Raw genomic sequence first — 12,076 nt, 5'->3', positions numbered from 1 at the left:
GCCTAGATTCCTAGCGACATAGGTTAACTGCCCTCTCTAGCCTGCCCTCACACATAGGTTAACTGCCCTCTCTAGCCTGCCCTCACACATAGGTTAGCTGCCCTCTCTAACCTGCCCTCACACATAGGTTAGCTGCCCTCTCTAGACATAGGTTAGCTGCCCTCAGACAAAGGTTAGATGCCCTCACACATAGGTTAGCTGCCCTCTCTAACCTGCCCTCACACATAGGTTAGCTGCCCTCTCTAACCTGCCCTCACACATAGGTTAGCTGCCCTCTCTAACCTGCCCTCACACATAGGTTAGCTGCCCTCTCTAACCTGCCCTCAGACATAGGTTAGCTGCCCTCTCTAACCTGCCCTCACACATAGGTTAGCTGCCCTCTCTAGACATAGGTTAGCTGCCCTCAGACATAGGTTAGCTGCCCTCAGACATAGGTTAGATGCCCTCACACATAGGTTAGCTGCCCTCTCTAACCTGCCCTCACACATAGGTTAGCTGCCCTCTCTAGACATAGGTTAGCTGCCCTCAGACATAGGTTAGATGCCCTCTCTAACCTGCCCTCACTAGACATAGGTTAGCTGCCCTCTCTAGACATAGGTTAGCTGCCCTCAGACATAGGTTAGATGCCCTCTCTAACCTGCCCTCTCTAGACATAGGTTAGCTGCCCTCTCTAACCTGCCCTCTCTAGACATAGGTTAGCTGCCCTCACTAGACATAGGTTAGCTGCCCTCACTAGACAAAGGTTAACTGCCACACAAAATCCCATTTTGTGTCTCTCTGATCCCCCCTCACTAGCAGAAAGTTGATATGTATGTTCTTAGAAGATGCACATGATTTGATATAGACTGTTTTAGTTGTAGAAAGTGGACAAATATTTGAAATTGTGTTGGGGAGGAAACAACACTAGAAACAACACTAGAAACAACACTAGAAACAACACTAGAAACAACACTAGAAACAACACTAGAAACAACACTTGAAACATCACTGGAGTCAACTTGAGAGCTTTAATCTAGGTCGAGATAGTCTCTACCGGCATTTGTTAATTACAATTTCCGCATCACTAACACGTACCAATTTTAATGATAAATTAAAAGTGTTTTAAAAACTTTGTTATGAAATTGATCTAAAACAACAACAATTGTGGAAAAATGTCGAACACTTCTTTCAAAAACAGAAACAGTTTTTTTTTTTGGGGGGTGGGGGGGGGGGTGGGTTCAATAATTAACTATTTGTTTTGGTTGTCCGTCTCTTGCAAGCAAAAATGCAGCAAAACTATTGATGACATAGAAACAAATGTGTGTGTATAAGTTAATTACAGCAGTAACAAGTTTAATTCTGGGTAGTAGTCCCACTTGTAGTTTTTCCCAACCATGGCATGGCACGCTTGATCCGACTTGATTCCTGATGGGCGAGGTTTAACAAAAGGACATTAATTTATTAATGAAGTAGAGTGATCAGGGTAGCAACTGTGTAAATGTGTAAACAGGATCGACTCTACAGCATAGTGTGTTAGATAGTCTCAGTCAACCATGACAAATCTTCCTAAGCAAAGTGTGTTAGAAAGACATGTTACATCAACCGTGACAAAACCTGACTGAGCCACGTACCCCTAAATTTGTAGTAATAAGTTTTATTTACTTAAAAAAATTATTAAAATTATTTATCAAATCCAAACACAACTGAATATATTTGAAAAAAAAAAAAACAACAATAACAACAACAACGAATTAAACAATTGACAGTCTTGTCGTTGTTCCAAAAGGTTTTACAAACTTTTAGATCCTTTATGTAGGATGAGCTATTTACGGTAACAGGCAGTGTTTTTTGAAAACTCACTCGCTCGCTCGCTCACTGTTTTGAAAATCTGTTTTATTTTATCTATGCTCTAAGACCTCCTAACCTCTTGTCGGCCAAAACAATATAAAACATGAATGAAAGCTTTGTATAAGTAATGGTGTCTCGTGTTATGTTTATTTTTATGTTTTTTTTTTTGTATTTATGTTATTAATTTTAAATACACTTCCTTTTTACTTTCTCGTATATAGGAAGTATAGAGAAAGTCCTGTAATCGTGCACAAAAATAACTTGAAATTTTGACAGTTTTCACCGTTTTACACCTCAGTCCTTCATCACATCCGGAGTATAGAGGACTTATTTTAATCAGGCAAAAATTATAAATACAAATATATAAACGTTTTGGCGTTTTATGCGTTATCGAGTCGTAAAAACTGGACTTTGCAATTCTGTCCGTATGTCTGTGTGTCTGTGTGTCTGGGTGTAAACACGATAACTTGAGTACCGTTACAGCTAGGTTGATGAAATTTCATATATAAGTATTTTATCAAAATCGTAGATCCTTATCGACTTTTGAGCGATTTCCGATAACCGGAAGTGGTACTTTTTCTACTTTCAATTTTTCAAAAGCCTTTAACTTGAGTACTATTTATGACAGATAAATGAAATTTCACATGTAAGTAAAACATCTAATTCTCTACCTTCTGTCATATTTTGAGTAATTTCCGTTGACCGGAAGTACTAATTTACGCTGTTCCGATTTCTCAAAAAAAACGCACGTAAATTTATAAAGTACTAATTATATCCCGCACTATTATGCACATTTTATTAGGCGTTCACTTAGTGTGCAATTCTTTTTTTTTTACGAGATTCCATTCTATTATAAAAAGTTTAAGTAATTAAAAATGGATTACAAATATTGTCTATGTCCTGAGTTGCCATCCCTCGTAGTTTTATATTAGAATATCCGAGAAAGTTAAGGGGAGATCACTCCCGGTTTATTTATGAGATTCCATTCTATTTTAAAAAGTTTAAGTATTTAAAATGGATTAAAAATCATAACTATATCCCGAGTTCCCCTGTTGTTTTATATAAGAATATTCGAGAAAGTTTAGGGGAGATCACTCCCGGTTTATTATACAATGTCATTCTTTAGTAAGTACTTAAACTTTTAAAAATAGATTAGAATCTAGTAGAAAAAAGAATTGCGCACCAAGCGAACCCACCCACTTACCCACTTACCCACTTACCCACCCACTCACCCACCCACCCACCCACTCATCCACTTACCCCATCCACCCACCCACCCACCCACTCACTCACCCACCCACCCAAACTCACCCACCCACCCACTCACCCACCCACCCACCCACTCACTCACCCACTCACCCACCCACCCGGCCACTCACCCACCCACCCACTCACCCACCCACCCACCCACCAACCCACTCACCCACCCACTTATCCACCCACCCACTCACTCACCCACCCACTTATCCACCCACCCACTCACTCACCCACCCACCCACTCACCCACCCACTCACTCACCCACCGACCCACCCACTCAACCCACTCACTCACCCACTCACCCACTCACCCACTCACCCACCAACCCACCCACCCACCCACCCACCCACCCACTCACCCACACACTCTCCCTCACCAACCCACTCACCCACTCACCCACTCACCCACCGACCCACCCACTCACCCACCAACCCACCCACCCACCCACCCACCCACCCACCCACCCACCCACCCACTCACCCACACACTCTCCCACCAACCCACCCACCCACCCACCCACCCACCCACCCACCCACCCACCCACCCACTCACCTACCCACCCACTCACTCACCCACCCTCCCACCCACCCACCCCCACTCACCCACTCACTCACTCACTCACTCACTCACCCACTCACCCACTCACCCACTCACCCACTCACCCACTCACTCACCCACCCACTTATCCACCCACCCACTCACCCACCCACTCACTCACCCACCCACCCACTCACTCACCCACCCACTTATCCACCCACTCACTCACCCACCCACTCACTCACCCACCCACCCACCCACTCACCCACCCACTCACTCACCCACCCACCCACTCACTCACCCACTCACCCACCAACCCACCCACCCACCCACCCACCCACCCACCCACCCACCCACACACCCACACACTCTCCCACCCACCCACCCACCCACCCACCCACCCTCCCACCCACCCACCCCCACTCACCCACTCACTCACCCACTCACCCACTCACCCACTCACCCACTCACCCACTCACCCACTCACCCACTCACCCACTCACCCACTCACCCACTCACTCACTCACTCACTCACTCACTCACTCACTCACTCACTCACTCACTCACTCACTCACTCACTCACTCACTCACTCACTCACTCACTCACTCACTCACTCACTCACTCACTCACTCACTCACTCACTCATTCACTCACTCACTCACTCACTCACTCACTCACTCACTCACTCGCTCGCTCGCTCACTCACTCACTCACTCACTCACTCACTCACTCACTCACTCACTCACTCACTCACCCACCCACCCACCCACTCACTCACCCACTCACCCACCAACCCACCCACCCACTCACCCACTCACCCACTCACCCACTCACCCACTCACTCACTCACTCACTCACTCACTCACTCACTCACTCACTCACTCACTCACTCACTCACTCACTCACTCACTCACTCACTCACTCACTCACTCACTCACTCACTGCCAGTCACCAAATGAACAGCAAACAATGTGTGTATAATAATGTTTGGCTTATTTTTTTTAAGTTAATAAATCATCTAATTAAGTAACACTCGATGCAACTATATTTACTTTCTCGTATATACGAAGTATAGAGAAAGTCTTGTAATCGTGAAACACCTCACTGATACGGAAAAACATAATTTTGCAATCTTGTCCGTATATCTGTGTGTCTGCCTGTGTGTCTGTCTGTGTGTCTGTCTGTCTGTCCGTGTGTAAACACGATAACTTGAGTACCGTTACTGCTAGGTTGATGAAATTTCATATATAAGTATTTTATCAAAATCGTAGATCCGTATCAACTTTTGAGCGATTTCCGATAACCGGAAGTGGTACTTTTCCTACTTTGAATTTTTCAAAAGCCTATAACTTGAGTACTATTTCAGAGAGATAAACGAAATTTCACAAGTAAGTAAAAGATCTAATTCTCTACCTTCTGTTAAATTTTGAGTAATTTCCGTTGACCGGAAGTAGTAATTTACGCTACTTCCGATTTCTCAAAAAACTAATGTAAATTTTAAAAGTACTAATAATATTGCGCACTATTATGCGCTTTTTTTTTTTTGGCGTTCACTTGGTGTGCAATTAATTTGTCTACGAGATTTTATTCTATTTTTAAAACTTTAAGTATTTAAAATGGATTAAAAATCATGTCTATAGCCCGAGTTCCCATCCCCTGTTTTTTTATATAAGAATATTCGAGAAAGTTTAGGGGAGATCACTCCCGGTTTATTTTTCTTCGAGTCTTGACCGGTAAAAGTGTTCAAAATTTTGCTCGTAAGTTTCCGCCCATGACGTACACTAGATAGAAAATAAATCGAACTGACGGACAGATGGACAGACGGAGCAACAGAGAGACCGACGGACTACAGACGGACAGACGAACAGAACGACAGACGGATAGACTGACGGACGGACAAGATTACAAAACTAAGTTTTTCCGACTCTGTGAGATGTAAAACGGCGATAACTATACTTCCCCTAAAAGTCTATATGTAAACTCCTGCTTTTATTTTTTAACTAGGTCACTGAATGGGATTGATTTCCAGGTAATTCATAATTTGGGCGTCTGACGACACACATACATTTATTTCACAAACGGAAACTTGATTAAACTAAGCAGAATTTTTCTTAGAACTATTGGTTTCAGTTTGAATCTGAAGCTTTGAATAAAGGCAAAGCCCCTGCTAGTTAGAAAGAACTTCGTTGTTTAGGTTGATGGTTTCTGGCTAGCCTCTAGACTTTGATGGTCTCTGGCTAGCTTCTAGACTTTGTTGGACGCTGGCCGCTGGTTAGCCTCTAAACTAGACTGCCGTGTTAGTCGCTGGCTAGCCTCACGTACTGCGTGGAATACGAAAGGAGAAGCGATGAAGGTATTTTATGTTTAATTTGTGGGTGTGATGTAAATGTTCATCTTAGACATTCTTTGAATAGTAGATTGTCACTGTTTTATGGGTGTGTCAATGTTTTATGGGGGTGTCACTGTTTTATGGGGGTGTCACTGTTTTATGGGGGTGTCACTGTTTTATGGGGGTGTCACTGTTTTATGGGGGTGTCACTGTTTTATGGGGGTGTCACTGTTTTATGGGAGGGTCACTGTTTTTTGGGGGTGTCACTGTTTTATGGGGGTGTGTCTGTTTTATGGGGGGGGGGGGTCACTGTTTTTTGGGGGTGTCACTGTTTTATGGGGCTGTCACTGTTTTATGGGGGTGTCAATGTTTTATGGGGGTGTCACTGTTTTATGGGGGTGTCACTGTTTTATGGGGGTGTCACTGTTTTATGGGGGTGTCACTGTTTTATGGGAGGGTCACTGTTTTTTGGGGGTGTCACTGTTTTATGGGGGTGTCACTGTTTTATGGGGGTGTCAATGTTTTATGGGGGTGTCACTGTTTTATGGGGGTGTCACTGTTTTATGGGGGTGTCACTGTTTTATGGGGGTGTCACTGTTTTATGGGGGTGTCACTGTTTTATGGGGGTGTCACTGTTTTATGGGGGTGTCACTGTTTTATGGGGGTGTCACTGTTTTATGGGGGTGACACTGTTTTATGGGGGTGTCACTGTTTTTTGGGGGTGTCACTGTTTTATGGGGGTGACACTGTTTTATGGGAGGGTCACTGTTTTTTGGGGGTGTCACTGTTTTATGGGGGTGTGTCTGTTTTATGGGGGGGGGGGGTCACTGTTTTTTGGGGGTGTCACTGTTTTATGGGGCTGTCACTGTTTTATGGGGGGGTCACTGTTTTTGAGGGTGTCACTGTTTTATGGGGGTGTGTCTGTTTTATGGGGGTCACTGTTTTTTGGGGGTGTGTCTGTTTTATGGGGGTGTCACTGTTTTATGGTGGGGTCACTGTTTTTTTGGGGGTGACACTGTTTTATGGGGGGGGTCACTGATTTATGGGGGTGTGTCTGTTTTTTGGGGGTGTCACTGTTTTTTGGGGGTGTCACTGTTTTATGGGGGTGTCAATGTTTTATGGGGGTGTCAATGTTTTATGGAGGTGTGTCTGTTTTATGGGGGTGTCACTGTTTTACGGGGGTGTCACTGTTTTATGGGGGGGGGGGGTCACTGTTTTTTTGGGGTGGCAGTATTTGATAAAGTACCTGTAGCCCTTCACCCTCCTTTTTACACCGTCGTTGAGTCGGCGATGCGCATACACCTTTTCTAGACAGACATACAATAGATCGTACACACCACATAAACCATTAGTCAGACATACAATAGATCGTACACCCCATAAACAACACCCCACATAAACCTTTAGTCAGACATACAATAGATCGTACACACTACATACACCTTTAGTCAGACATACAATAGATCGTACTCACCACATACACCTTTAGTCAGACATACAATAGATCGTACACACCACATACACCTTTAGTCAGACATACAATAGATCGTACACACCACATAAAGTCAGACATACAATAGATCGTACACACCTCATAAAGTCAGACATACAATAGATCGTACACACCACATAAAGTCAGACATACAATAGATCGTACACACCACATACACCTTTAGTCAGACATACAATAGATCGTACACACCACATAAAGTCAGACATACAATAGATCGTACACACCTCATAAAGTCAGACATACAATAGATCGTACACACCACATAAAGTCAGACATACAATAGATCGTACACACCACATACACCTTTAGTCAGACATACAATAGATCGTACACACCACATACACCTTTAGTCAGACATACAATAGATCGTACACACCACATAAAGTCAGACATACAATAGATCGTACACACCTCATAAAGTCAGACATACAATAGATCGTACACACCACATAAAGTCAGACATACAATAGATCGTACACACCACATAAAGTCAGACATACAATAGATCGTACACACCACATACACCTTTAGTCAGACATACAATAGATCGTACACACCACATACACCTTTAGTCAGACATACAATAGATCGTACACACCACATAAAGTCAGACATACAATAGATCGTACACACCACATAAAGTCAGACATACAATAGATCGTACACACCGCATAAACCTTTTCTAGTCAGACATACAATAGATCGTACACACCACATACACCTTTAGTCAGACATACAATAGATCGTACACACCACATAAAGTCAGACTTACAATAGATCGTACAAACCACATAAAGTCAGACATACAATAGATCGTACACACCACATACACCTTTAGTCAGACATACAATAGATCGTACACACCACATACACCTTTAGTCAGAAATACAATAAATCGTACACACTACATACACCTTTAGTCAGAAATACAATAAATCGTACACACCACATAAAGTCAGACATACAATAGATCGGACACATCACAGATCGTTCGCCGTTGCTAAGCATCGGTCAAATATATGCTGGTAGATGTGATTGATTATTGAGTAGAGTTGGCTATCGACTTTCTCGAGATGCCGAGTTCACTGAGTAGAGTTGGCTATCGACTTTCTCGAGATGCCGAGTTCAGTAGACTAAATGTCTATCAGACTCACGACATTAACTAGAGGATGTGAAGAACTCACATGTAGACTGGATATGTTGCAGGTGTACATGAGCATGTGAGTAGCATAAACCGACACCATATTTTATTTTCTATGCAAACAACACGACCAATAATCCTAATATATAAAAGACCATGTGCGCACTTCTCTCTCTCTCTCTCTGTCCGCAAAATATTTTCGCCGAATATCACATCAGAATCTGCAGCGATATATAGAGAACTTTATACGGACTTTTGTTAAAAATAATGTTAGATGTTTTAAATGTATAACCACAATTTTATTTAAAGAATAAAAATAAAAAATAAAGGCGTATTCAAATTTAGAAAAACAGTTTTAATTATGCAACCGGAAAAGTGTTTATACTTGGGACAAGATCGCATTTAAAAATGACGTCGTTTATTGGTGACACTAAAAGAGCACGAAACTAATGACGTCATCTGCCGAGTTTAGAATAAAAAGAAATGAACTATTTCATTCAAATATGATTAAGAGCTACGTACGCTATAAAATGTATACAATACGATTTTCTCGGCCTAAACTTAAAAAAAATTATTTTATCTATTTGGATTCTAGATCTAGAGATTCTAGATCTAGACTAGATCTAAATCTACGCAAAAACTAGACGTAGACGCTAAGTCGCTAAGATCTATTCTAGATCTAGATTTAAACTCTATCTACTGTAGAATCTATTCCAAAAATAAATTTCTATAGGGGGCCTAAAACTTCTTTAGGACTTAAATATTTTCTAGAAATCTTTATTTTGTTTAGCTATGAAGCTGGCTAATTTGGGATAAAAAAAAATTAATTTGAAAAAATAGGCATATTCGCGTAAGTTAATTTTTTAAACACTTCTTTTATTCTCCATGTTTTATGAGGTACCTAAATAGCTTAGATGATAGTGTACTTAATACCACCTAGGTGGTTCTGGATCGAGACATACCAAGTCGAACTTATTTTTTTATTTTTTTTTATATGTGAATCATCCGATTTTAGACTATAAAGAAAGGAACTTCTTCATTCAAATTTGATCTAGATCTATTGATCTACTCATCAAGACGTACGCTATGAAATATATACAATTTTATCGGTCAAACTAATACAAATTACTTAATAATTTATCATTAAAAAATTTTAAAAAACCCATGTTTTCTGATTGAACTAAAAAGTAGCAAATAAATGCTATACATCACAAAAATGCAAGCTATCACTCTACTATATCGTGTCGAAAAATGATTTCATTGCTGCCGAACGTTGGGCGTAAGCAGTGCGTCGACGTTGCAATTCTGCTTCATGCCTTTCTTTGTCTTGACGAGCAGTAGCATGACGCTTTCTGTCTTTTGCTTGGCGAGAGACCCTTTCTTGTTCTGTCTCAATCGCACGAGCAGTAGCATGACGTACTCTATCTTTTGCTCTACGTGAGACACTTTGTTCTTCTGTTTCCATCGCTAAAGCAGCAGATTTTCGGTTTCGATCTTTTTCAAGCTTCTTTTGATACTCACCTTCCATAATTTTTGGTCGTTTAGGAGGATTTTCCAATCTGTATCCTGCATTGCGCTTCTCCTGATACTTCTGGCGTGCCTTTTCCAATCGACGTTTCTTCTGTGTTGCCGTTTCTTTCACCATTTTGCCCTCGCCTGCAAACCATTCGACCATCAACATTCTACTTCCGGATCAGTCAGATTTGCATAGGTTTGACACAAACACCGCGTGAGCACTACTCAGCCAATCGCGTGCTCGCTCCTTCATGTTTCATTTGTTTTTCAGTAAGCCAGAAGATGGAAAGTACCGAACCTTGTTTTTATCAAATTACAATTACTAGGTTATGTCCCTTTTTTGTACAAATCAATAGGAGTCTAAAATGATCAATAAAATTTTTCCATGGATCAATTTAGTAATAATAATAATAATTGAATATTGTATTGTCATCGGAAACAAAGCTTCCCTGAAAATTTCAGCGCGCTAGCTAACTGGGAAGTTGCCGAAATTTCGATCGCAAGATTTGATGGAAAGACAAACAGAAGCAAGTTAAATAAAACGTGGGAAAAACAACATAATGACCATTCAATAACCAGATTTTTAACGGAATCATTTAAGTCACTTAATCAGTGTGTGCCTGTGTTATGTTAAATGTGTCGGATTTTTAGCTAATTAGTTATTTCTTTGCTTTGTCACTTATATCGTTCAGCGTGTAGTAATGCACATTGCGTTTTGACCAATAACTATTTTATAAATTAGGATTTTTCTCAAACAAGTACAACATTTTAAATATATAGGCCTATAATTCACGTGAAACGGGTACCGATGGCTAGTAATGGAAAGAGTCAACAACTCGGTCATGTCCATTGGTTTAATGGAAGAGATAGAGAGGTAGAGAGGGGACTGCAAAGGCGCGCTTGCAGCTTGTTTTCTAACTGATCCCAGAAGAGAATTGTAACAACATGAATTCTTTGTTGTTATTGTGGGTTCTTCAATATACTCATACGAGCAACAGTAGTTGTGAAACAATAACTTTATTTACACTTTGTACAGAGAATTAATAGACCCATAGTAAATCCATGGTCACAACTGGTATAAGTACAATCACAGTCAAGAAACAAAGTGTCGTAGTAACATCCTACATTCACAGCCACAGTCCTCAGGTTCAAGTTCTAGCACACAACACCCGTTCACCTTTTTGCTCTCCCTTTTATTCACCACTTTCTCTCCCCTTACGTACATGAGCGATCTCACCCAAAAGCATGAAACAACACATGACGATCGCTCAGACAGTCCTTCCGCTAGCCAGGTACTCTTCATTCATGCAAAACACAATATAATAAGGATACATAATTATACAGTCTGTGACACGTCCCCCCTTCAATTAAAATTTTGTGTAACAAAATTTATAAATACAATATTGGTAGGGCAGGATCATGTGCCAGACAACAAAATTTTTATACATCTCAAAAAACATGGAAAAATACATTCTTTGTAGACTAATGCACAAGCATTATGTGTAATGTATTCAAATATGAGAAAGAAAAACATTTCAATTACCAAGTAATTGTATAAACAAGACAAATGAGTTTAGTGAATTACCAAACTATAATACATAGTTGAAATTATCAAAGACTTAATTCAACTCATGAATTAAATAATTATATCCTATGTAGTAAAAAACTTCCTTAGCATCAAGGCATGTTATTACGACGCATGATTAATATACTTTGTTGTCTCCCCTAGTTGACCCATTTCAGACAAATCTAGGTCACAACACAACAACATTGCCTTTCACAGGTATGGCTAACACACAATTCATCATTGAGACTTCCGTCTTATTGTTATGCGGAATAATAGTCTCTAACTTTTACTTGATTTACTTTATTCACTGTTAATTAATAGTATAGAATAGGTTTAACATAATACAGTTTACAATCTTTTGAAATAGTACACAATTTATATTACTGAT

This window comes from Physella acuta, unplaced genomic scaffold (assembly GCF_028476545.2).
Source record: "Physella acuta isolate Inbredline_101_S28 unplaced genomic scaffold, ASM2847654v3 ptg000658l, whole genome shotgun sequence".
NCBI lineage: Eukaryota > Metazoa > Mollusca > Gastropoda > Physidae > Physella > Physella acuta.
This window is presented reverse-complemented; position numbering follows the sequence as displayed.